The 26764-nt window shown below is 37.6% G+C and overlaps 1 protein-coding gene and 1 pseudogene across 10 annotated transcripts in view; one reads left to right on the top strand and one right to left on the bottom strand.

Moving 5' to 3' along the window:
• NRIP1 (nuclear receptor interacting protein 1) overlaps positions 1-26764 on the top strand; it is a 154595-nt gene that overhangs the window by 51926 nt on the left and 75905 nt on the right. The window lies entirely within an intron of this gene.
• Positions 21145-22768, bottom strand: LOC138149769 (thymosin beta-4-like; annotated as a pseudogene).

Genomic DNA, 26764 nt, shown 5'->3' with positions numbered 1-26764 from the left:
TGCAACCCAGGATCAACTGCCTGGCAAAACAGCATCATCTTTCAGGCAAGGAGATGGTCATTTAATGAAATCAGGGACTTCCAGACTTTTCTGATGAGAAAGCCAGAATATGAAGGTGTCTTGTATGGTTTTGCTTCAGATGCATAGGAATCTGCAGAACTGGGCAATGAGGGGATAGGGGAAATGTTGGTCATGTTATGGGTGCCAAAGATTTATGTTTGTATTTTATGAAGGCTGAATCATAGCTCCATATAGCCCTTTCCTCCAAAGTTTTACTTTCCTGCATTCTCTGTGAAAGATTGTTGATGATTTCTGTTTGTAGACCTAGAGACCTGGAACTTATGATTCCATACTGGGTCAAGAGGGAAATATAAGAGAGAACTTGTCTGTGTTTTGGGAAGTTTGTTTTCACTTCTTATATACAACCTCCATTGTCTGAAGACAAGATTAGCATCGTCTCTGTTGTGGGTTTTCCATTCAGTATACACTTTTATCTCTCACCTGCCTTCTCATTGACTTGTAGATCTGTTTGTCTCTTTTTAATTATTACAGTGTATATGCTTATTCATTTCATGTAAGTGGTTTTTAGAATGAACAAAACATACATTTGCTAAAATGATTTCTGTTAATCTCAACATGTACTAAGTTTTGTTTTGTTTTTTGATATATATTTAATGAGCATTGATTAAGCACTTACTGTGGACCAGGCTGTATGCACCAGTGCTGTATGCACTGGAAATACCAGTACAAAAGTGAAACAGTCCTTGGTGTTAAAGAGTTTACATTCTACAAGGGGGATACAACCTGGTCAGAGAAAATAACATGTAGGATCTATACCTTCCCTGATTGGAGGAGAGGGGAGAGTAACGATCAGTTGGGGAATTAGGAAAGGCCCCTTGAAAGAATGTAAGCTCCTTGAGAGCAGGAACCGTTCTATTCTTGTCTTTGTATCCCCTGTACATTTCTGGGGACATAGCAATAACTAATTTGTATGTTGATTGAGCTGAGCCTGGAAGTAAACTAGGAGTTAAAAAGAAGTGTAGAAACAAAGAAGGAGAACATTCTAGGCCAATGCCAGAGGCACTGAGGTGTGAAGTGAAATGCTGTATATGGAGAACATCAATTAGGACATTTTGGCTTGAGCATAGTGTGCATGGGGGAAAGCGAAAGCATCTTGTAAAAGTGTGCTAGAGCCCCAGTACTGCTAAGACAGCAGTTAAAATTTTATTCTAAGAGAAATGGGGAACCATATAAGCTTCTTACTCAGGGCATGTTATGATTAGACCAATACTTTGGGTAAATCAGTTTGGCATCTGTGGAGGATGAATGGGAATTATAAACTGGAACTATAGTTAGCAAAGCGCTAGGATTTCTGCTAAGCTGAAAATATACTTAAATGCTAAAAGTTTTGAACAGAACTTACACTTTTATAAATTCAAATTTATTTTCTGTTGACAAAAGAACTTTTTAAAATCTTTCTGGAAAAACAAAGTGTCTGTCTTTTTAATATAAGCACAGAGAAACTCGAAGTATTACTTTCTCTTTAAAAAAATTTTTTTTTTAATTTCTCTTTATCCTTGTTATTTGCAGTCGGAGAAAGTGTTTGTCAAAGTTACTAGTTTTCCCTGAAGCTAATTGTTTTCTTCCTTTTAGTAAACAATAAAATCACTTATTTAGAATTAGTCACAGTTTTTGAAAAGTATAAAATAATTTTGTAAAGCAGCTGTGAAGACTGTTCTGTTCTATTTGTTGGTGTTTTATTTCAAATTATATAGCCTTTTGAGAATCCTTGACTGTGCCTTTTGTTCCAAAGAAGTGTCAGAGATCTGCTAAATTAGTTAGAATGATTAAAAAATTTCAATGAATTAGAAGAGTAAAGTATTTTAGCAACTTGTATGATAGAAAGAGAAGATAAGCTGGTCATATGGCAAGGACTGATAGGTAAATTACATAATTGTTCCCATGTGTAGCAGCAAGCACCCCAGCATCCCCAAGGTTTGCTGCCAACACAGGTTCTTGGATCTGCTTTGATAAAGGAAAGCAACTCAAAATGGCTTAACGAGCTTACTTTAATCAGTCAAACATGTATCGTTTACCTAGTTCAGGGGAAAAAGGTCAGCACCCCGAACTCAGAGTATACAGACAGAATTATCAAGACAGAAACAGATCAAGTAGACAGATTTCCAAACTGTCCAACCATTACATCCATACCAAATCAACATCTGGGTTTTTCAAAGCCGGGGCTCTCAACAATGGCTTCCCAGAGTCTCATCTGATCAAATCACAGAACACTTCTCAAAGTGAGCCCCAAAGCAAAGCCTCACATCAGGGCTTATATAGCTTTCTCCTGGCCCAGAGAATGTAACAACCTTCTGGACCCACTGGCCAATCAAAAAGTATCTACTGAAAAACAAGTCTCCCACCCCAGGCTCCAGGTACACTTTAGCCTAGGGCCAGGGAAGATCTTAAAAATTTACATTCCCATTACACCATGTCAGGAGAAAAATGAGGGAGGCCTCCAAAATGTGGGGTGATCCTTAAGGGAAGACATGGACAAGTTGCACTGCATGGGCAGCTGATGAATGGAGAGGTTGTGATTAGCATCAGTAGAAAGAATATCTAAATTGAGATGATAGAAACATTTGAGAATTTGAATTAAAGAAAGAATTAAATTAAGTGCACTTGTAAATGTTAAGAGTTTCAAATTAGGGGGAAAATAATGCTGTCTCTGTATTACATTTTTTAAAAGCCATTCCTTATGTATTGGATTTACTTTCTAAATATTTTTGCTTTAAAACTTCCCCAGCAATGGAAAAATATGTCCCTTTGCCTGTTTTCCCTAGTAATTCTAAATTTAAATTTTCCTTGTAAAACTTATTTGATTCTGTCTTAGTGTGTGTCATATAGTAAGCACTTAACAAATGTTTGTTGACTTGATAGTAATATTTTTGTTAGGATTTTTCAGTGCCTGGTTTTTAAAAATAATTCGTGCTGAGTGACAAAAGCACCTAACTGTTACCCTTGCTTTTCCTTTAAATATCTGTGTTGTCTGTAATTTTGTGCTTGGTCATTTCAATTAAATCGAACATCTTAAATAAGTCTCGTTTTCTAGGAGCTTGCATTCTAAATATGTACAAAATATGAACAGTTTTGCAGGGGGGAAAACCCTAGGGCTTTGTGGATTAGGAAAGGACTCAGAAAGTGGCCCATGAGCAAAGCCTTTAAAGAAAATAGGTATTCTAAGAGGTCGATTGCCTTCCAGGCGGGAGATACCTGTGCAAGGACCTGAAGACTGGTGTATTAGAGCTAGCATGTGAAGATTTAAATGACAAACAGAAGAGGATGTAATTGATCCTAGAAGGAAATAGGGAGCAATTGGAGTTGATTTAGTAGGGGATCTTAGAGGTCATCTATCCATTTTAAGCCTCTGATTTTATAGATGACTTTTAAAGTGAGACCAGGTGAGGCTAAGTGAATTGCCATACAGATAGTAAATGTCAGAGACAGGTTATGAATTCACTGACACTAAAGCACCACTATTTTTACTGTACCATGCCGTGCTTTAGTTTTAGCACTTTGGTTGCTACACCTAAGATGGATTAAAGAGGAAAGAAACTTTAGACTGGGAGACCAATTAGAAGTCAGTAGTTGTGTAGAGAAGGGATGAGACTTGGAACTATGGGATGGCCACTTAAGTCGAGAGAAAAGGGATAAATAAAAGTATAGATTCTGTAAGCACCAGCCAACTGTAAGAGGCAGTGATTTTCTCAGATTGGTGAGTTTTGAGGGGCCTACTTTAGGGATTAAAAAGTAAAACAGTGGTTGAAACCAACTTTATGGGGAATGTGAAATAGCAACAAACAAGAATAAAGGGGGAGTGAAAGGGTTGCCCAAGGGCCTAATTGAGGTTAGATTGCACACACTTGTAGCAAACAGTGCTTGCAGCAAAGTTTGGCATCTGGGAAATAGAAACGAAGGAGGCAAAATAGTAAGTTACCTGGAATTGAGAGTTAGACAGGAACAGTAGGACCTCAGAGGCATCAAGGCGGAGAAGAGGGCTTTATTAAAATCTTGACCATGGGGTCAAGATTGTGTAAGAAAGAAAAGTAAAGCTAGAGCATGGCTGTACACTGGAGAAATAGGATTAAAAAAAACTGCAATTTGTGGTGATGGCATTGAAGTGGTACAGAAGTGTGAGGAGATAGGAATAAACAGGACCGGGAAGGGTGGTTGGACAGGGGATTGTGCTCTCTTCTTGCTGTGCTTGTCCTTCCTGCATCCTAAAACCTCAACAATACAGTCCCTGTGAGTTCTCAGACACTTCTCCCTGGCTTCTGTGTTGTCTCAGAATGTGGCTTTGTTGTGGACAGAGGCCCTTTTGCTTTTTGTATTTGTGTCCCAAGTACTAGTTCCTAGTACGTTATTAGTGCCTGCTAAATGCTATCTCATTCACTCATTCATGTTTTGCCTGGAGAAGGGAAAGATTTAAAGTCTGTGATAACTGTCTGCAAGTATTTGAGTAGCTGTTATGCCTCTGAGTGCTTACAGTTGTTTTGCTTAGCCCTAGGAGACAGAATCAGTAGTTGACTGAGGCCAATTTAATTTCAGTGGAGGGAGATACCTCCTAACAATTAGAGTTCCTTGAAGTGAAATGCCTCACAATATGTTACCTGCAACTGGAAATCTTCAAATAGAGGCTTCAGATCACTTATTTTAAAATAAAAATCAGTCAGTTAACAAGCATTCATTTTCTTTGCACTCTCCATTGAAAAAAGAAAAAGTAAAACCCTCATAAGAAATAAACACAGTCTCAAATCAAAACACATTCTCTTTGGTTGTGTAAAAATGTATGTCTCATTCTGTATCTGGAATCCATCACCTCTCTGTCAGGAGGTGGGTAGCCTTCTTCATCATCGATCTGAATAGTGGTAGATCTTTGTATTGATTGGAGTTCTTAAATCTTTCAGGTTGTTTTTTTGTCTTTACAGTGTTGTATAAATTGATGTCTTAGTTCTGCTCATTTCACTCTGCATGAGATTCTATAAATCTTCCTAGGTTATGCTGACACCACCCCTTGTGTCATTTCTGATGACACAGTGATATTCCATTATATTCATATAGCATAATTTATTCAGCCTTTTTTGTATTGATTTTCCTCCTTTCTTTCCAATTCTTTGCCCTTATAAAAAGAGCTGCTATAAATATTTTTGTACAAGAGTCTTTTTATTGTTCCCTTGATCATCTCTTTCAGGTATAGGTCTAGTCAAAGGACATACACAGTTTAGTCTGTTTTAGGGCAGAGTTCCAGATTCCTTTCCAGAATGGTTAAAACAATTCACAGGGCATTGATGTGTCTTTTAAAAGAATGCATGTTTTATTTGGTATCTTGAGTCTTCTCGTTGGCATCTGTCACCCAAGATTTTGTTTGGTCATTGCACTGATAAGAGTTCTTAAGTCATTCAGTGTTGTTTATTTTTATAACATTATAGTATGTTCTCCTGGGTCTGCCTACTTTGCATCATCTCATATAATTCTTCAAAGTTTCTCTGAAACCATTCCTTTCATTATTTCTTATAACACAGTAAGAGTTCCATTATATTTATATACCATAATTTGTTTAGCCATTCTTCAATTGATGGGCACTCCTCTTAATTTCTAGGTCCTTGCCACTACAAAAAAGAACAGCTATAGCTGTTTTTGTACATATGTATCTTTTTTCCTATTTCTTTGATCTCTTTGGGGTACAGGTGTAGTTGTGGTACAAATATTTTTGTAAATTTTGTGGCATACCTAAAAATTTTTATCCAGAATGACTGGACTGATTCATAGCTCTAGCAGTACTTTATTAACATGCCTGGTTTTCCCATAGCTCTTCTAATATTTGGGATTGTTTTTTTTTTGTGCTGGCTTTGCCAATCTGAGGAGTATTGCCAATCTGAGATGGGACCTTAGAGTAGCTTTAACATTCACTTCTCTAGCTTTGAACATTTTTTTCATGTGGTTGTTGATAGTCTGGACCATTTACCATGTGGGGAAATCGTATTATTCTTGAGAATTTGAATTAATTCCTTATATATCTTGCATATATAAGTATAAATATACATATATAATATCTTTTTCTGATAAATGTATTATGCAATTAAGTACAATTAATGTATTATGTAACTAAGTATATAAATATATAATAATATTAATCAAAGAAACTCAGTGCAGTTTGTTTCCATTCTAATTTTAGTTGTATTAATTTTGTACAAAAATTTTTAAATTTTATGTAATTAAAATTGTCCATTTTCTCTTTTGTGATTTTCTCTTACTTCTATTTGCTCATAAATTCTTTCTCTATTCATGCATCAGAATAGTTTTTACTTTGCTCTTTATTTTATTTTGTATCTGACTCATGTATCCATTTGGAGCTTACTTAGCTTGTTATATGGTGTGAAATGTTTATCTAAACCTAATTTTTGTTAACTGTGTTCCAATTTTCTTAGCAGTTGTTGCTGTTGATGATGATGGTGTTTTTTAAATAGGTCCTTAACACAGTAGTTGGAACTTTGGGGTTTATTGAACACAAGGCTATTAGGTTTGTTTGCTTACATATATTTTGTGCCTAATCAGTTCCCCCGATAGATCTCTCTTTAACCTGTACAAAATTGTTTTGTGATCTGATATTGCTAGGCCCTCTTCCTTCTCACTTTAAAAATATATCCGTTGAGATTCTTGACCTTTTGTTCCTCCAGATGAATTTCATTATTAAGTTTTCTAGTTCTTAAAATAATTTTGGTTACTTTGGTATGGCACTGAAAATTTTATCGTATTGACTCCATTTATCTATGAGCACTTAATAATTCTTTAATTATTTAGGTCTGGCTGTATTTGTGTAAAGAATGCTTTACAATTATATTGATATAGTTCTTCTGTGGATCTTGATGGGTAGACTACCAAATATTTTAAATATTCTATAGTTATTTTAAGTGGAATTTTTCTTTCTGTCCTTTCCTTAGAGTAGAAACTGATGAAGAGAATCTTAGGTGACCTTAGTGGGTGCTTCATATTTGATTGGTAAGGATGTTGCTGGGCATCTGCAGTAACTACTTAGACATAGATTATAATAATATATGACATTCATTTATTGCTTTAAGATTTCTAAAGTGTCTTATAAGTGCTTAGCACAGGGCCTGGAACATAATAAATGTTAATTTTAGCTATTATTATTATTATTTTGAAAACAGGGTATCCAGGACGAAATACTGGATTTTATTAACTAGCTGTGTGATATTAGGCAAATTAATATTGGTGATAAAGTAGTTTCCAAGGTGATTTCCATCTCTAAATTCTCAGATACTACAATAAAGGTACAAGAGTAATAGTATTGCTTAATCCATGAAATATTACTACAGTCTGTCAGATTTTGTAATTCTCTAATTTCTTTGTGGTCTGAGGCTTGGACGTATTATGGTAAATATACCAGTAATTGTACTTCTGTATAGCCAGTTGAGTATATAGTGATTTAATTAGCTATGTGGCCATGACAAACTTGCTTAAGCTCACTGGACCTCAGTTTCTTTCACCTGTGAAATGAGGGTTTTGGGGTAGATGGTCTTTAAAGCCACTTCCAATTTTAAAATCTTGTTCTTTACGGTTATTTCCAACTCTTAACAGATCTAAACTTGACTTTATTTTTCTCTGGGTGTGTGGCTTAAAAAAAATGAATCTTATTTTCCCATTGACTTACGTTAATACTCATAATCTTCAGTCAACAAGAACTCATAATAGCTTGGCAATACTGATTCTTATATACTTAAGTTATTTTATAACATGAATTAACATGGTCAGATTTGTTGGGGAGGAACTTATTTTTACAAACGTTTAATTGACATTCTGTTCTATGCTTCCATTCATTTAGCTCTACTACCAAGACTTCTGAATGGTATTTATTCATTCTTTTGATTGTTTTTTTCCTGTGTGCACAAATGAGAGAACATCAGGAAGGGAGAGCAGTATTATTATATGTATAATGTTTTTTAAAATGGTTGAGTCCATAAACACTAAGATAAGAGTGTGACTGTTACCCTTCTACACAAATTCATCTGCCACAGGTGAGTCTTTTTCTTCTGCCACTCCTTAAATTGAGTGTCGGTGCTTGTGGGGAGATGGATAAGGCAAGAAAAGATTCACTTTAAAGGATCAGATTGAAGAGATGCCTTTTCTCCCTAATAACTGAATTCCTTTAAAGTATGAAATGGTGGTATTTTTGTTTGTATCAGTTGGATGATTGGTCTGTTGATAAAGGGAAATTTGAGAGACATTAGTTACATTTTCCTGTACTTTGCTTTCTTTTTTTTTGGTAGACCTGGACCATCCAAATTTAAGCCTCAGAATTTCTCCTAAATGCTAACAAGGCAAACAAAATAATTGTTGACTAAATATTTGTTGATTATTGTCCTCATTTTGACTGGGTCCTACTGATGACATTGTATCGTCGTATTTTTATGTGTTGTTTGTACACGTGTTATTCTGGAACTGAAGTAAAATATGCCATTATATATAATGGGTCCCGTGACTACTCAAAAAAGAGATCTGCCTAATAATCCACACAGAAAAGACCAAATGAATGAAAAACGCTTGATAAGAGTATGAAAGAGTTTGAATGGATGGTCTGTTGTAAGGTATTAGTACATCTAGGTAGCACAGTGGGTAGAATACTGGGTCTGGAGTTAGGAAGACCTGAGTTCAAATGTGGCCTCAGACAATTGCTAGCCGTGTGACCCTGGAATAAGGGAAATAATTTAGGGAATGAATGATTAGAAGAGGAGATGGACTAGTCATGTAACAGTGATAGTAGTACTAATAATAATAACTGATATATCTATAGTGTAAGATTTTCAAAGCACTTTATTTACATACACTTGATCTCATTTGGTCCCTACAACAATCTTGCGAGAGAGGAACAATTCCCATTCTGTAGCTGAAAAAACAGGTTCTGAGATTGTGATTTGTATATGCACACACAGCTGGTAAGACACAAGGAGAATTTGAACCCAAGTCTCTCCTGGCAGATGTCTAGAGTATGAGATGATAAACAGCCCTGGGGCTATGTTGGCTTCCCCTCAGTGTAGTGTTGTATAGGTTGTAATCTCTCTCAGGAACTACTTATGTGGGTAAGAACACAGACCTATTGAAATGGATGCTCATTTTGTACTATATTGTGGCCCCCTTCATAATCAATATATGTAGTACATTTTGGCTTGGTTTTTAATAGACCTTGTTATGTCATAAAAAGAATGTAGAACTAAAAGCAAAGATTTGGCTTCTAGTCCTGCCCCTTCTAGCTCTCTGTGTAACCTCAAGTAAAAAATTAACCTTTCTGAGTCTCAGTTTATCAGCTGTAAAATTCAAGAGTTGGAATGGATGGTCAGTGCTAAATTTCAGTGACTTAAAGCATATTTTACTATTTAAGATTATTAGAGAAATGGACACCTGATAAATCTGTGTGTTTATTTCATGTGGCTGGTGATATGTATTGTATTCTTTGATGCAGAGATTTTGGTCTGGCATGTAACACCCATTATTGAGCTGATAGGAATAGTCTACTTGAAGACATTCTACTGTATCACAGTTCCCAGGGATGCCGAGCAATTTCTAGTGAAAAATGGAACTGCCTATGAGATTTCTGAAAGAAGACATATCTAAATCTGGCAAATTGTTCTTCTGAATAATTTTGATATAATAGATTTATGTGTATGGTTCTGCATGCTAATTATTTTTTAAAATTAATTTATTTTTAGTTTTCAGCAAGCTTTTGAGTTTTAAATTTTCTCCCTCTCCCTTCCCTTCCCTCTTCCTAAGACGGCATGCAATCTGATAGCGGTGCTATGTGTACGTTCATATTAAACTTATTTTCACATTATCATGTTGTAAAGAAGAATTAGAACCACTGGGATGAACCACAAGAAAGAAGAAACAAAACACAAGAGAGAGCAGATAGTCTGCTTCCACCTGCATTCAGACTCTGTGGTTCTTTCTCTGGATGTGGGTAGCATTTTCCATCATTTTCTAGTCTTTTGGAGTTGTCTTAGAATCGTGCATTGCTGAAAAGAGGTAGGTCTATCATGGCTTTACCAATAATTTTTAAATGATCTCTCCTAGATCTATTTTCCAGGTCAGTGGTTTTTCCAATGCGATATTTCACATCGCCTTCTATTTTCTCATTTGTTTGGATCTGTTTTGTAGTATCTTGATTTCTCATAAAGTCACTAGCTTCCATTTGCTCCATTCTAATTTTGAAGGAATTATTCTCTTCAGTGAGTTTTTGAAATTCCTTTTCCGTCTGGGCAATTGGGCTTCTTAAGGCATTCTTCTCCTCATTGCCTTTTTGGGCCTCTTTTGCCATTTGAGTTATTCTGTTTTTTAAGGTGTTATTTTCTTCTGTATTTTTGGGTCTCCTTTAGCAGGCTGTTGACTGGCTTTTCATGATTTTCTTGTATCATTCTCATTTCTCTTCCCAGTTTTTCCTCCACTTCTCTTACTTGATTTTTGAAATCCTTCTTGAGCTCTTCCATGGCCTGTAACCACCTTATATTTTTCTTGGGAACTTTTGACGCAAGCGTTTTGACTTTGTTGTCTTCTTCTGGTTCCATGTTTTGATCCTTTTTGTCCCCAAAAAAGGATTCTGTGGTCTCATTGGGCTTCCTCAGTTTGCTCATCCTGCCAGTCAATGACTTGACTTGTGAGCTCTTTGCCACAGCAGAACTCAGCTTTCAGAGTGGAGAGAGACGTGTCCCAAAACGCTGGGGTTTTTGCAGTTGGCAGAGCTATGAGGCGGGCACCCTCTCCACAGCCACCAGAAGCTCCGGCACACTGGCATTTCTCACCCCAGGACCTCCACCCAAAACCGACATCCATATCCATGCAGGTCAAAGCGAGAGTGATGACCCTCGGAATGGCTGCTTGGTCCCTCTATGATCTGCAGGCCAGGAGCTCCTGAGGCAGCCACATGGCAGCAGCCTCTGCTTCCATGTCTTGCGCTGGGGGCAGGGGCCAGACCAGACCTTTCTGTCACCCAGTTCCAGCAGAGTAGCCTACTGACCTTTTACTTTCTCTTTGGCATTTATGGGTTGAGAAGTCTGGAAACCGTTTGCCACAGGTGTTGGTGATTAACTTTCTTGAAGTCTCCTCTGGCCAGTCTGGGCTGCTGGTCAAGGCCGCCCGGGGTCTGGGCCCATGCAGTTCATGCAGGACTGCTCAGCCCCCACCTTGGTGTGATAGACCCTTCCTGTCGGCCTGCCAATTTGTTTCTCTCTGTCACTTTCTGGGTTATGTAGCTCTAAAATTTGTTTAGAGTCCTTTTTTTTTTTTTTTTTAAACCGGTATTGGAGGTGGTTGGTGCAGGAGCTTAAACAGGTTCCTACGTTTACTCTGCCATCTTTGCTTTGACCCCCAGAGCTAGGTCTATCAAAGGTAATCATGGCATAACCTGACTGTAACTGTACAGCGTTTTCTTGGTTCTGCTCCCCTCACTCAGCATCAGTTCATATGTGTCTTTCCAAGTTTTTCTGGTCTGCCTGCTCATCATTTCTTGTAGCACAGTAGTATTCCATCACATTTATATACCACAACTTGTTCAATCCCCAGTTGATGGGCATTCTCTCAATTTCTAATTCTTTGCCCCCTCAGAAAGAGCTGCTATAAATATTTTTGTAAATGTGAGTCTTTTTCCCATTTGTATGATCTCTTTGGGATATAGCCCTAGAAGTGGTATTTCTGGGTCAAAAGTCTGCATGCTAATTAACTCATTCTTCACTTCTTATATATAAATCTAGTCTTGTGCTGGTATAACTTTATATAACATGAAGTCTATTTAGGCAGAAAGTGGGTCTAAGCGAATTATTTAATTTACCCACAAATTAATTTTTAGCACAATATTATATGGGACTCTAAAAAGAGCCTAAGGTCTCATCAGTGCCACTCCCTTAGATGTCCAGATTTCATACATGTTTGATAAGTCTTTTAATTTTGAAAAGTGTAAACATAATGAAATTGCTTGAGAATAGGATTAAGGGAAAATGAAATTAGAAAATTTTAGAAAGAGACTCTTCTCTGTAACTGACTTCTAGATTGGTATTCTAGAGACACATCTAAGTGTGTGCTACACTTTCAAAGGAGTGCTACACTTTCAATGCATACACTTAAGAGACTATATGCATATTTTGATGGCTGATTTTTTTTAAATTTAACTTCCCCCAAACTAAGGGAAATCTGATGAGTTAAGCAGGTAATCAATCTAGCTAGTAACATTTTCTGTCAGAAGAAAAGACGACCATAAAGTTATGTCAGAAAAGTTAGTTTCTTCCACCCTTGTGGTTGCTGTTCAGTTGTCTGACTCTGCATGACCCCATTTGGGGTTTTCTTGGTAGAAATCCTGGGGTGACTTTACTGTTTCCTCTTTCAGCTCATTTACAGATGTGGATTCCAAGGCAAACAGGTTTAAGTGACTTACATAGAGGCTTACAGCTCGTAAGTGCCTGAGGCTGGTCTCGCTGTCCAGTGTGCCACCTAGCTGCCCAATTGTTACCTTTGTTGTTGTTCAGTTGTGTCCAACTCTTTGTGACCCCTTTTTAGATTTTCTAAGGTTGCTGTTTCCTTCTTTAGCTCATTTTATAGCTGAGGAAACTGAGGCAAATAGTTAAGTGACTTGCCCAGGGTCACACAGCTAGTAAATATCTGAGGCCAGATTTGAACTCAGGAAGATGAGGCTTCTCGTCTCTAAGCCCAGCACTCTTCCTAACCCTAACCCTAACCTTTACCAAATGTAAGAAGAGGAATTCCAATTTTGAGTAATATCTCCTTGGTAATAATTGTACGTGTAGCTTTCCAATCTAATGACTATAAAGGACAATGCTTTTTAAAATCCATGATTTCTGGTTATCTAGTTCATTTTGAGTCATTTTCCTTATATGATAGGCACACTTTGCATGCATCTTAGAGATGCAGAATGATGTAGTTGAAAGGAAAATTAAAAGCATCATTTTTAATGCCCTTTGCTATAGGAAATAGCGTAGAAGAACACTGAGGAACACTCAGGATCTGGAGCTCTCATTTCTAAGGGCTTGTGCAGCATAAAACATAAGGAATCACAATGTCAGACACTGAAGTTGAATCAGGTGTCCTTAGATTTTTCTCTGCAGCAGGGAGTCTCACTTTCTTAGAGTGTGTCTTGGACTTCTCTTACAATCCCTTCTTAGAATGTTTTTAAGTGCTTAAAAATACATAAATTATAAAGAATATACAGGTTAGGCAATTGCGCTTTTAAATAACAACTATAGATTAATTTGAGTGATCCTTCCTATTTCAGTCTTTCCCCCAAACATAACGAGGATGTGTGAATATAAAATTCTTTGTTGTGTGTCCATACCACAGTGAATGGCTTCTTTCCCCTCTGCCTTCATTTCGGCAGTTGTAAAAACAAAGTTATTTCACTTCATAGATGAGAAACATAACAGTGTTTTAAGTTTGTAAACTCACAATACACATTTTAGTTTGTCTTTTTAAAATAGTGTTTCTGGGTATATGTGCATCTAAGAAAATTCTATCATTAAGTCATCGTTTTTAAAAACACAGCAAATTGGTATTGATAGAAAATTGTTTTGGTTTATTTCAAGCCAGGAAGATCTCACACAAAAAGAATTAGTCTCCTTCTAAGTTTGCATTGGAAATAAATGAGTTAATACTACAAAACATTTTTACTAACAGATTCTGAACAAAGATGCTCACTTATAAGTGTTTCACCTAATCCACAAGGCTGCTAAGGAGTGAATGGCTGCATTTTTAGCTCTGTTTCCTCCCCTGCACTCAAACACACACACACACACACACACACACACTCTCTCTCTCAATAATAATCCAAGGTTTCTATGCAATGGAAATGTGCAGTGTTCTACTTCAGTAGTATTAAATTCCAACTTCCAAAGAGATAGTGACATGAGCTTCATTACATTTGTGCGCACAGGAAAATAAGCTATTGCTTAAAAAAAAAAAAAGGCCTATAAGACCTTTATGAGAATGGGGTTTAGGCAAGTTATTTCCAAGACTCTTAAATAGTCTGTTTATTTGTATGTTCGTTTTTTGTACTAAGTGGTACACTATGAGGTCATAGGATTATAGATCTAGAGATTGAAAGGGCCTTCAAGGCCATCTGGTTAAACCACTTTATATCATAGATGAGAAATATGAGGTCCAGTGATATTATAAGATTTACCCAAGGTTACACAAAGAGTAAATTCTGGAGGCCTGATGTGAATCTGGAGCGATCTGTTGGTCCTCATACAAGACTTGGTAAAAAAAACAAAAATCAAGACCAAAAAAACTCAAAGAAATAGAAGAGAACAAAAGAAATAATTTGTCTCATCTTTAATATAAAGTCCATTATAGCTGTTTGGTTTTTAGTATATCAGTATAAATTAGATAAACCTGACTTTTGGCTGTCCTACCAGCTAGAATAATGCATAATTTTTGTTCATCCTTTGTTTCGAAGAGGACCGATGACATTATGGGGTGTTGTCTTGACTTGAGGATGTAATTGAGACAGTTTCATAGATTTGTCTGCCTCACTCTCTGAGTTATCAAAATTTAGCAGCAAAACAAAACTCATGTTGGATGACCTTGGTGTCTTCGATGTCTAACCAACCTCTAAGTGCTTCACGGTGCCTGCTTTAGTTGCCTGCGTGGTTTGAGGCCTGTTGGGTATCCTCAGTCTGGTTTTGCTGGTCCGCAAAGATAGTTTTACCAGGGTGTGGCCATTGTGTGTGCTACAGCTTCTTGGAGCTACTAGTGAGAGTTGAATGACAGGTGGTGGACCAAAGGTGAATGAGCAGCCCCGACATCAGAGGTGCTAGTGCTCCCTGAACCACCCAATGTTTAGTGTGTTTGATTTTTTTCCTTCATGTAATTGAGTCAGTAAGGTATAAGTGGATACTGAGCAAGTTGGCCTGGGTTCAAGACTTCCCATGGACACATACTGACTATATGACTGAGGCAAATCACTTAACCCTCTTAAACAACTCTCTAAAACTACAAATTTTAGGATTGTTGCAGCTCTGCATTGGTAAAGAGAATTACTTTACTGGGAGTTGCATGTGAAAATCATGGGTCTGGGCTGTGGCTAGGGGTAGGTAGGTGGGGATTTCACTTCCATATGTAGAAGAAAAAAAAACAAAAAATAATAACATTAACAGAAAATATTGCCACTATGCAAGCAAAACATACTGATCATGAAGACAGGATACACAGAGACAAAATCTTAAGAATCATATGCTTTTCCCAAGAACAAAACAGGATAAAGAACCTTAACACCATAATGCAAGAAATAATAGAGAACTGACCAGAACTCCTGAACATAGAAAATAAAATATTCATTGAAAGAATTCACAAATTGTCTCCAGAAAAGTCCCACGGTTAATAGTTCAGGACACTTAGGGGTTAAATCTGACAGTTCAATTCAGAAACAAGTTCTGTAAGCAATCTAGAGAAAGACTTCCAAATACAAAGGAAAGGAAATTCAAATCAATGCAAAACTATTCTGCACTCACTACAAGATGTAGGAGGGAATGGAATAATGTGTTCTGAAGAACAGTGGAGCTCTCTCAGAATGCAGCCCAGGGTGACTTACCCTGCAAATCTGAGCTTAACCATATGTGGGAAAAAAAGATGGACGTTCAGGAATAAAGAAGAGTTTGAGACATTTTTAGAAAGAATATCAGAGCTGAAGAGATTGTTTGCTTCTTGAATACCTCAAACAACAGAAATGCAGGGAGAGTAAATGCAGTAGCCAAGGACAGCAACAGAGTGACAGTAGAGAGACCACTAAGAGATTTACTTTAGATGTGCACAAGGAGATGGAATAAAGTGGTAATCTGGTGGAAGAAATAGTGAAGAGGTAAACAGGGGGGCATCATGTACAGAACTGGTGACAGCCTACCTACAGGTCAATCGTAATTTTGTGAGACTACATTACAACATGGGATAGTACATGAAAGTAGGGAGGGGAGCAGGGATAGCAAGAGGAATGTCTGATGTTTTGGGCCAGATTAAGCGCTAGAAATAAGGGGGAGGTAACCACTATGGTCTCAGAAAAAAAAAAAAAACCTTACAAAGAAATGGATGAGGAGAGGGGAAAGATTCAATAAGGAGGGAAGGAGGAAGAGACCATATTTTGGTGGTGGGAGGGGTTTTCATTGATAAATGCTTTTCTGAATGAAAAAAAAGACAGTCTGAGCCGGGAGATGAGGATTTTATTTCAGGTATGTCCTTGGTGGATTTGGTGTTTGAAAAGTCTACATGTCTGACTTTGGGAGTTGGGGAGTTGGAACCCCTGGGCAGCTGGCAGCTGGGAGATTAGGAGAACATGTACCCAGGGAGGAAATTTTCAGGCAAGTGGGGGAAACAAATCAACCAGGAAGGGTATAAATCAGTAGTAGAATGAATAATCAAGGAATAGTGGTGAAGGAACCCTGCTGTGGGGCAGTGTCCTCTCAGACAACTCTGGGAGTGAGAGACAGTGGAAGAGGGGAGCCCATAAGGCAAGCTCCGAAACAAGGCAGTGATAGAAAGTACCTAGAAGAGAGAACCTAAGAGGGATATAGGATGGATACACTGCAAGTCTGATTGCATGAGGAATACAGAGAAAAGGGAAAGACCAATTAACTAGTTATAAGGGTCATGAATCAAAGAATGGGGGTCCAGAGCAGGGGTGGAGAAACCTCTAGCCTTGATTTGTTCTGTGAAATTTGGATTCATTCAAAAGACCACACCTAAGGATCTAGAAGGCCAGTGTGGGCTCAAGGTCACAGGTTCCCCACCCCTGGTCTGGAGTAGACAGAGGGAATGGATAACAAGAGTATGAGAAATCCTTTTTGGAGAGGAACACATCCACACTCTCTCTCTCACAGGACTTGTTGAAAGGGAGGTGAGGAAGGGGGGAATCTATTCAAGAGGAAAAAAAGAGGGGAAGAATTTTACAGACAAATAAAAGCAGAAGAGAAAGAGGAACTAATAAAACTCTGAAGGGAAAGAATAAAACACTATTACTACTACTGCTGCTATGACCACCACCACCGATGACGATGACATCAGCAGGGAAGGGAAGAGAACCAGAGACAACAAGGCCACCTTCAGAAAAGATTAAAGTGACTGAAGCAACATAGTATTGTATTTACAGCAAAAGAGGAAAAATTAGTCATTGCTTTAAAGAAATTTATAGTCAGAGGGAACAAAATATAATTCTGACTCATAACTTTAAATGTTGATGGATAGAAGACTCTGATGAAACAAAAAAAGACATTGGATAAGAAAACAAAATCCTGTAATCTGTTGCATAAAAAAAAGACACAAAATAAAAACTGGAGGGATGGGAAAAAATTTACTATACATCAAATGAATATTTTAAAAAAGTAGCAGATACATGTTATGTTATCTGAGAAAACAAGAGAAAGCTCAAAAAGTAAAAAGGGATGCAGAAGGAATCTATATTATGCTGAAAGGAACCATAGACAACAAATCCATACAGTAATAAATTTATGTGCTCCAAAAGCCTTAGTATCCAGATTCAAAAAGGTGATATTTCAGCTACAAGAAGAAATGGACAGTAACACAATAGTGAAAAGAGACTTTAATATCCCCCTTTTGGTTTTGGATTAGTCTAACTGAAAGATAAACGAAAGGAATTATGTGATTGGACAGATTGTGGGAGAAATTAGTAATAAAGATTTATTGCAACTTCTGAGTGAGACAGCAAAGAATATACATGTTATTCAGAACCACATAGAACTCTGTACAAAATATTTTACAAAAAACCCCATGTATTAAGGCAGAGAAATATTGCAAATAAATATTAAGAGACAGAAATAATTAATATATCCTTTGCCAATCGTAAGACAATAAAAAAAGTAATTGGTTCAGGGACCATAAACAAAAATTGTAGAACTAAATGGAGACTTATTGATGGAATCTTAAGTAAGTTGGATCAAATAATAAGTCATAGAACTAAGTAAGAGAAAATGAGAATGATGAAGCAGCATAGCACAATTTCTGGAAGGCAACTAAATCAGTGTTTAGGGGGGATATCAGATCTTTAAAAATATAGAATAACAAAGTAGCAAAAAGAGGATTAAATGAGCCTAATATTAATGTTGTGACATTTGAAACTCAATAATTAAACCTAAAATAAGCATATAAAGTTTGGGCAGCTAGGTGGTGTAGTGGATGGAGCCCCACGCTTGAAGTCAGGAAGATGAGTCTTCCTGAGGCGAAAATTTGGCCTCAGAAACTACTAGCTGTGTGACCCTGGTTAAGTCACTTAACTCTGTTTTCATTTTCTCATTTGTAAAATGAGCTGTAGAAGGAAATGGCAAACCTCTCCAGTATCTTTGCCAAGAAAACCCCAAATGGATTCACAGACACGACTGAAAAGTGACTGAACAACAACAAAATAAGCAGAAACAAGGAGATACCACAAATTAGCAAGGAAATATGTGAATCGGAAATACAACAACCCATAGAAGTAATAACTTAAGTAGTAGCTCTTTGAAGAGACTTAACAAAATTGTCACAATATGTTATACACAATTATGTGATAACAAAACTGAGAACACCAAAGAAATAGAGGAATAATGTTCCTAGAAAATGAGATGAAAGTAAAAAACCACTCTAAAACCAACAGAAAGCATCATGTGTAATGGGGAGACACGAGTTCTGTCCAGCAAATATAGGAGTGAAGCAAGAATGCCCGCTCTCCTTCTGAAAGAGCTAGAACCAGTAATAAGACTGGAGAAAGAACTTACAGGGATGAAGGTAAGCATGGGAGAGGTGAATCTATCTGTTCACTTGTGATAAGATGGTTTATTTGGAAACTTCGAGGGAGTCAGTGAAGATACAGATTGAGATAACTAATACCTACCACAAAGTTGCAGCTTACAATGAATCCTCAGAAATCAACAGCTTTTCTATGTAATAATGGCAAAATACAAGAAACAGTAATAGAAGGGAAATCCCTTTCCAAATCACCACAAAATCTATGAAGTCAGTCTATGGGCTGACCTCCCAAAGAACACAGAAGCCTTTTCCAAATTCAGTTATATAGTGCTCCTTAAAGAGTTGGAAGAATAATAGTACTACCAAATTACTTTACACTTTTAATGCTCCTCTAAGCAAATTACTAAGGGGACACTGATAAAATAATAAAATTCATTTGGAAAAGCAGAAGATCTGGAATATCATTCTAAATAATGAAAAGAAGTAGAAATGAAGGTCAAATAGTACTTCTAGACCTCAAACTATATTCTAAAGAAGCAGTCACTAAAACCACCTCATTGGTTAAAGAACAGAGAGGTTTATTAGGGGAACTGACTAGAGAAAGGTCAATCAGAAACAATAGAACTCAGTAATGTAATGTAAAGTGGAAAACATATGTTAACCGGGATGGGGGAGGGGGAATCCTTATCTGATTAAAACTGCTGGGAAAACTGGAAAATAATCTGGCAGAAATTAGGTTTAGACTACCACCTTGTGCTACATTCTAGAATTCCGTAATCCCCATTGTGGGATGAGACATTGTCCTAAATATTATTAAAACGTTAGGGAAACATCACACACCTCTTGTGGCTACAGATGTATGTTTTTTTAAGCAATTGGGGTTAAGTAACTTGCTCAAGGTTACACAGCCAGTTATTTTTTGGGTGGGTGCCAAGTATCTGAGGCTAGAACCGATCCTTGGTCCCCCCATCACCGGGGCCGGCGCTCTTACTCACTGTGCCAACTGGCCTCCCCTTACAAATGTATTCTTATCCAAACAAGAGATAGTGGACATTACAAAATATAAAATTGATAAATTTGATTACTTGGAACTTTGAAGCTTCTGCACAGACAATATTAATGCATGTAGGATAAGAAGGGAAGTGGTGGAATGGGGGGAAATCTTTGTCTCTGATAAGGGTTTACTCTTCAAGATAGATAAGATCAATATTCATTTCTTTTCTAAGAGAACACTCAGTTCTCAGAAGAAGAACTGGAAAGTATTCAAAATCATATCAAAGAATGTTTCAAATCGCAAATAATAAGAGAAATGCCAGTCAAAACATTTTTGAGGTTTTATCTCATTCATATGCTGCAAATTGACAAAAGTGACAAAAAAATGACACCAATGTTAGAGGAGTTGTGGAGGGATGGGCACACTAATACTCGGTGGAGCTGTGAAATAGTATAACCATTTTGGAAAGTGTTTTGAAATTATGCACATAAGGGACTAAGAGGTATTTGTGTCTAACCACAAGATTCTATGCCTGGGCTTTTAACCTACAGAAGAGTAACACCAAGCAAAGCAACTTCCAGGTTCTGATTTTGAGCATAGTAACTCTCCATTTATTCAGTAACAGATTAAAGCAAAACATTCATAGAAAAGAGAAAATCAAAATACAGGGTAACTCGGTCATTTAGCAAGTTCTCAGTTCAGTCACGAAGTACAAAAGTCCAAGTACGCCGCCCCTGGGTAGTCTGAATGGGAGGTTAGTTCCCAGTCATAAACAAAGTACATTCATTTGGTCAGTCACAGAGCACAAAGGCCATCCACCCCAGGTCACAACCAGGTTACAATATCATCACAGCATTCAGTGCCCAAGGAGAGGTCTTTTCTTCATCTTGACCTGAGGCAAGTTCTCAGCAGTTTCTCTTCCTGGGAAGACAAAGCTCAACAAAGACACAACAACAGGCCTCCTCTCCAGTTCACTTTCTGTCTGTGAAATCAACCTAGGCCCAACAAAGTCTGACTCTGACAAAGTAACACAAAACAGACAGACCAAGTAAGTACTGGCGCCACAGTCATGTGTCCTCCCGCAAATAAGTGCGGTTCCAGGAAGCAGTTCTCAGAAGTCCTGGACAGCTCCAACTGGCGGGTCTCTCTCTCTCTTTCTGCCTCCATGATGCTGCTTCCAGAAGTTCTGGCCTCTCTCAGTTTGGGCCTCTCCCTGTACAGGGCACCAGCTCCTCCCAGTTCAGCCTCTTCTCCTCATGTCAAGAAGTCCATCCCATTGTAGGGTTCAAATTCCATTACCATTACAAGAAGCCATCAATAAGAACATTCCCATAGACCCCAAAATATTTTTTTCAGGTTTTAAAACTTTTTTATTTGCATATTAAAAAAATTGTGCATTCCAATAATTAAAATCATTTGAACAAAAAAAAAAATGGCACTCTGATTTAACTGCATTTTACAGCTAGCTTGCCAGGACCTTGGTACAGCTCTGCATTTTACTGTTAACTAGATTTACTGTAGTCCCACCCGGGTTCTTCTTTTCACCAACATGCAAGCTCTTAAAAAAAAAATTTTAATGCCACCAGGACCCAAACTAGGCAGTACAGGCAGATGGAAAGAGGCAGCCGGCTAAGCCTTCATTCAATTCAATGTCAGTAGTTCTTTATTCTTTTGATGTTGAAAGGGTCAGCACAGTCATTTAAACTTTATCCAACCTCTTTGCATCTTACAAAGTTAAACAGCTAAAAGAAGTAAAATTAAGAAGGCAATGCTTGTGGCATGTACAGTGCATATTGGCAGGGCAGATTTCATTACGATTCACCTGCTTGCTTCTCCTGTTCAATTGTTTCTTTTGAAGGCAGTGGATTTTTCTCTTGTGTTTGTCTTCTTCAGTTTAGACTTATCGAATTTCTGAATCTCAGCCATATCTGGTTTGTCAGACATTTTTGCAAATTAAGCTCCTCCTCCTCCTTCTCCTCCTCCCCGCTTTCTCTTGCTCAACAATGCAGTCCTAGACCCCAAAATATTGATAGCAGTGTAATAGCTAAGAATTGGTAACATGGTTGACGCCCATCAGTTGGGGAATGATGAATACAAAAAAAACAGGGAAAGATCTATATGAACTCATGCCAAGTATAGTAAGTCGAAGCAGTGGAAGTGGTAGAGGCAGGAAAACAATATGTTCTGTAACTACTACAATGCACATCGAAAGATTAACACTCATCGAGAGAGAAGGAAATCAAAATAAATGTATAAAAAAAATGGAAAGATCAAACATGACTCCAGTGAAGAGATGTGAGAAGATTCTCCCAACCTGCCCCTTCATGGAAGTGGGAGGTCCACAGCTTTCACATATTGCATGTATTTTTAGCCTTTTTCATTCTACTGATCAGTTGTGCTGATTTTTTTTTTCTTTCCAAACACAAACCAACCAAAAACCTTGTTGTCCTATGAGATGGCCCTGGAAGCTGGAGGAGGAGGGATCCTTGGGATGACTATGGTGATACAAAAACTAGGGTGGTGGCCAAGTGAATAGAGAGGAGATAACAGGAGACAAATCTACAGGACTTGGTAACTAAATGTTTGGGGAGAGACAGTTTGAAAGAACAAGGATGCCTGAGGCTGCAGACTTGGGTGACTTAAGATGGTGGTGCCCTGAAGAGAAAATGGGAACTTGGAAAGAGGGATGGGTTTCAGGGGGAAAGATAATGAATTCTGTTTTGTTGAGAATTTGAAAGTTGAGAGGGACTCTAGCAGTCATTTAGTCCAAGTTCTACATGAAATGAATCCCCACTATAACATACCTGACAAGTGGTTGGTTGATTATGTATCCTCTGTTTGAAAATAACCAAGAATGGGGAGCCCTCCACGTTTTCAGATAACTCATTATATTTTTAAAGAGCTCTAATTGTTAGGAAGCTTTTGCTAACATCAAGCCTAAATTTTCCTCTTTCAAATTTCTTCCCATTACTCCTGGTTCTACTTTCTGGGCCTAAAGAGGAGAAGTATAGAATGGAACTCTTACTTCCGTATTTCAGGAAGCTATGGCCATCTTAATCCAGTCCAGATTTGCATTAGTTTTTTTTTTTTAGCTGCTACAGTCATACTAGTGTCTCAAGTTTATAATCCACTAACACAGACAGGTTTTTTGCAATACATTTATTCTTATTTAAATCTAAATGCCTATGGAACATCTAATTCCAGAAATAAAAGAGATTTGGTGATATGAGATTGAAGCTTAGGAGTAAGACTAGGGCTGTTTATATAGATCTGTATAGTTGTAATTATTAAGTCCTTGGGAACTGATAAAATGACTGAGTCTATATAGATAAAAGATGGTCTAGGATAGGGCCTTGGGATTCATACAGTGAGATGCTGTATTATGGATGATGATTAAGGAAAGGAAACTGAGGAGTTGTTGGACAGGGAATAGGAAAACCAAGGAAGAATAGTGTCATGAAAGCCCAGAGAGTAGAGAGTATTTGGGATGAGAGAGTGATTAGCCGTGTCAAATTCATCAGGAAGTGTAAGAAAGTCAAAGACCAAATTTGGATTTGGTAATTCTCTTTTCTAGTATTAGAGGTATGTGGTGTGGGAAAACCTAGCTCTAAGGTATTTGCAACAATTTACAAGTTCATGTTTGTCTGTATTACGAGTTCATTCTTGCTATTTCAAGGGTTGGTAATGTCCTTCATTGATTTTGTTTGTCTGGCTCATGTCCCTTCTGATCTTTACTTCCACTAAAAAAGAGATAGAAATACATGCAAGCAGTTAATGTCTATTTCATATAAGTTAATTATGTTTGAAATTAAATATATTAAATTAAATTTACGGATAATTTATTGATTTTTTAAAAAATTAATATTTCATTGCTCCTCTGGCCCCCACTTCCCTTGCCATGGAATTGACTGTAACTGAAATTTCATCTTGGCTCTTACTTTTCCCTTCTTTCCCTACATTGGTGTTTATAGCTTTGTTATTACTCAGATTTATCTTTATCATTCTTTTGTATTGTTCCTTAATGTGGTATTCAGTTTCTCCCTCATAAATTTAAAAGATAAAAAAAGTTTCCTGGTTTTTCTTTAGTTTGGAATAGTTGGCCTCATGGATGAAACTTTGGCAATTTATATAACAGTCTTTTTCATCCTACTAGAAATCACCTGTGCCCTGTTCCCGAGATAGGAGGGAAGGAGATGGGCAAATAAAGCTCAACACAAGCTTCTCAGTGGGACCAGGGACACTGCATGGAGGAAGCATTACTTGCATCTGGTTCATTTTTTGCTTTGAAAGTATATAGATGGGGTGTCTAGGTGGTGCAGTGAATAGAGCACCAGCCTTGGAGTCAGGAGGACCTGAGTTCAAATCTGGTCTCAGACACTTAAAACACACACACAAAAACTAGCCATATGACCTTGGGCAAGTCACTTAACCCCAATTGCCCTAAAAAAACAACAACCCCCAAATAAAGAAAGTATATAGATGAATGAGAAAACAGTAGAATAAAAATATCAGTTCTAATTTGTAGCATTTCCTTTAGGGATGTAGCAAAAATTATTTTAACGAAAACACTTCCTAAGAATTCTTTGGCCATAAAGTCTCTTCCTACACTAACTTAATCTCTCTGATGCCTCCATGCCCCAGCAGCCAAGAATAAGGTCTTACCAAGTTGGAAAGGCTTTGAGTATTGGCCCGGTATTGGACTCCGTCTGGCCTCCTAAGACTAGCCCAGATAATTCTGGGCAGAGTAATCACTAAAAGGTTTGCCACTTACTCTGTCTTAGAAAATCATGAAGGATGGAGACTTGAAGAAACTACAGGATTCTGAGGCAGAGATGAGGAAGAGAGTGTATGATAGGTATGGGGAGGGCTTGTGCAAAGCTACAGAGACGAGAGAGAGTGGCCATATGTGAAGAAATAGAGAAGACCACTTGGGACTGAAGAGAACATGGCCAGGGACATAATGTCTGGGGTCTGGAAAACAGTCTATGTACAGCTCGTGAAGGACTTAAGAACCAAACGGAGGAGTTTAGAGACGAGAGAGAGCAAGTGGAAGTTATTGAGTAGAAGAGTGATGTGGCCAGACTTGAAATACTTTAAACCAAAGTACATCGGCACGTGCTTGGAGTTTAATGCACACTTGCACTCATTCCTCTCGATTGTCTGCCCCATAAGAATGAAAGCTTCTTGAACGCAGGGACTGCCTTCCCTTTCTTTTCGTCCCCAATAGCGCCTGGCAATAAAGAGTAAGTAAGTGTTTAATAAGTGATTATCGATTGAATGGGAGAGGCGAGGTAGAGGGACCAGTTGGGGGACCTTACAGCAACATAAATAAGAGTGGGTGGCCATCCCATGTGGGGACCTTGTGAATAGCATTTGACTTGATATGTGCCGAGAGAATGAGTTGAGGATAATTCTGAAGCTATGGATCAGGGTTACTGGAAGAGTGATTGTGCCCTTAGAAGATACAGGGAAGTTGAGTAGAGGGGGAGGTTTGGGGGATAAAGAATTTCAGTTTTAGACATACTGGAGAACCTTTTTGGACAATAGTCTAGGCTGTAGCCCACAAAAAGGGGGATGTTAAGAAGTCAAACTACCTTTTTAAATCAAACAAATTCCTAAGTACTGATTGCATTGTTTAGATAAAATTCTCAGTCAATAATTAATACAAAATAAAATGAGGCATCAATTTTCAATTTCACAGAAAGCATTGAATCCAAGAGCAGATTAAGAATTTGAACCCGGAGCTTTTAACTATACATACAGTGTTCTTTTTATTACCATGCTGCCTTCTCACTTGTCGGCTATACAAATACAGAAGAAGAAAGACATTGCCATTGACAAAACCCTGGAATACAAGTTAACATGTAACTGGGAAATGTTTAAGAAAAGGTTAACGCAGCATAATGGTGGCCCAAACACTGTGTGTTGTTTCCAAAATTACAGTTTAAAAAAATTATAGAGTATCAGACCTTTAACAAAGGAGAAGACATAATGTTCAAAGAAGTCACGATAGTCTGTAAACTAACATAGCCAGTGTATTTTACAGGCAGGGCTTAAACTCACGTCTTCCTGGCTTCAAGACCTGATTTTATTTACTCTAAATAAAAATATAACGCAACATTAATTTGTGGTTTTCCAAATCAATATGCTCCCCAGTTCTGTTTGAGGTTGACCTCACTGCCCTATCCCAATAGTGTGATACACTTAATATAAACAAACTAGCATCTGTCACTTTATTATGTGGTATTCATATTGATGATGCATTTTGATATGTCTGTAGCTTTTGGTTAACTAAAATTAAGATATTGAGGAAGGAAATTACCCTTAAATAAACCATGATAGATTTCAGACCTTCAAATGTGCTTGCATAATGAATCAGCATCTTATAATCACAATTTCATTAAAAGACTTTAAAAAATCACATCCAAATAATATTTAATTTTCTATCTATATTTTTATGTTAGAAGACTGTGTTAAATATGTAGAAAATAACTATTCTTCTCTGATCTATGTCAGAAAGTAGACTGAAGGAGATCCAGTCAGTCTGAAGTAAGGGTGGGAAACCTGTGGCCTCAAGGCCATAGGTCCTCGGATGCAGCTTTTTGACTGAATCCAAGTTTTACAGAACAAATCCTTTTATTAAAGGGGATTTTCCTCTGTGAAGTTTGGATTCAGTCAAAGGACTGCATTTGAGGACCTAGGGGACCGCATGTGACCTCAAGGCTGCAGATTCTTCCCCTCTGGTCTGGGATCTCTAGATGACATCAGAGTTACTTTTCGACAGCCATCTTGATTTCCTTCTTCAGAAAGTAAAGGATCAGTAAAGAATTAGGCTTTACTATTACACATTGTGAATATTTTTACAGACTGAGTGCAATCAGTGTGACCTTAAAAGAATTCCAAACTATCCCAGTCAATCATAAATTATCTTTTATTAATCAACTTTATTAATTTTATTAGTCAATC

This window comes from Petaurus breviceps, unplaced genomic scaffold (assembly GCF_028583685.1).
Source record: "Petaurus breviceps papuanus isolate PSGF00001 unplaced genomic scaffold, PetGlider_PUasm1.0 90849, whole genome shotgun sequence".
Classification (NCBI taxonomy): domain Eukaryota; kingdom Metazoa; phylum Chordata; class Mammalia; order Diprotodontia; family Petauridae; genus Petaurus; species Petaurus breviceps.
Note: the sequence above shows the minus strand (reverse complement) of the source record. Positions and strands in the feature narration are given on the sequence as shown.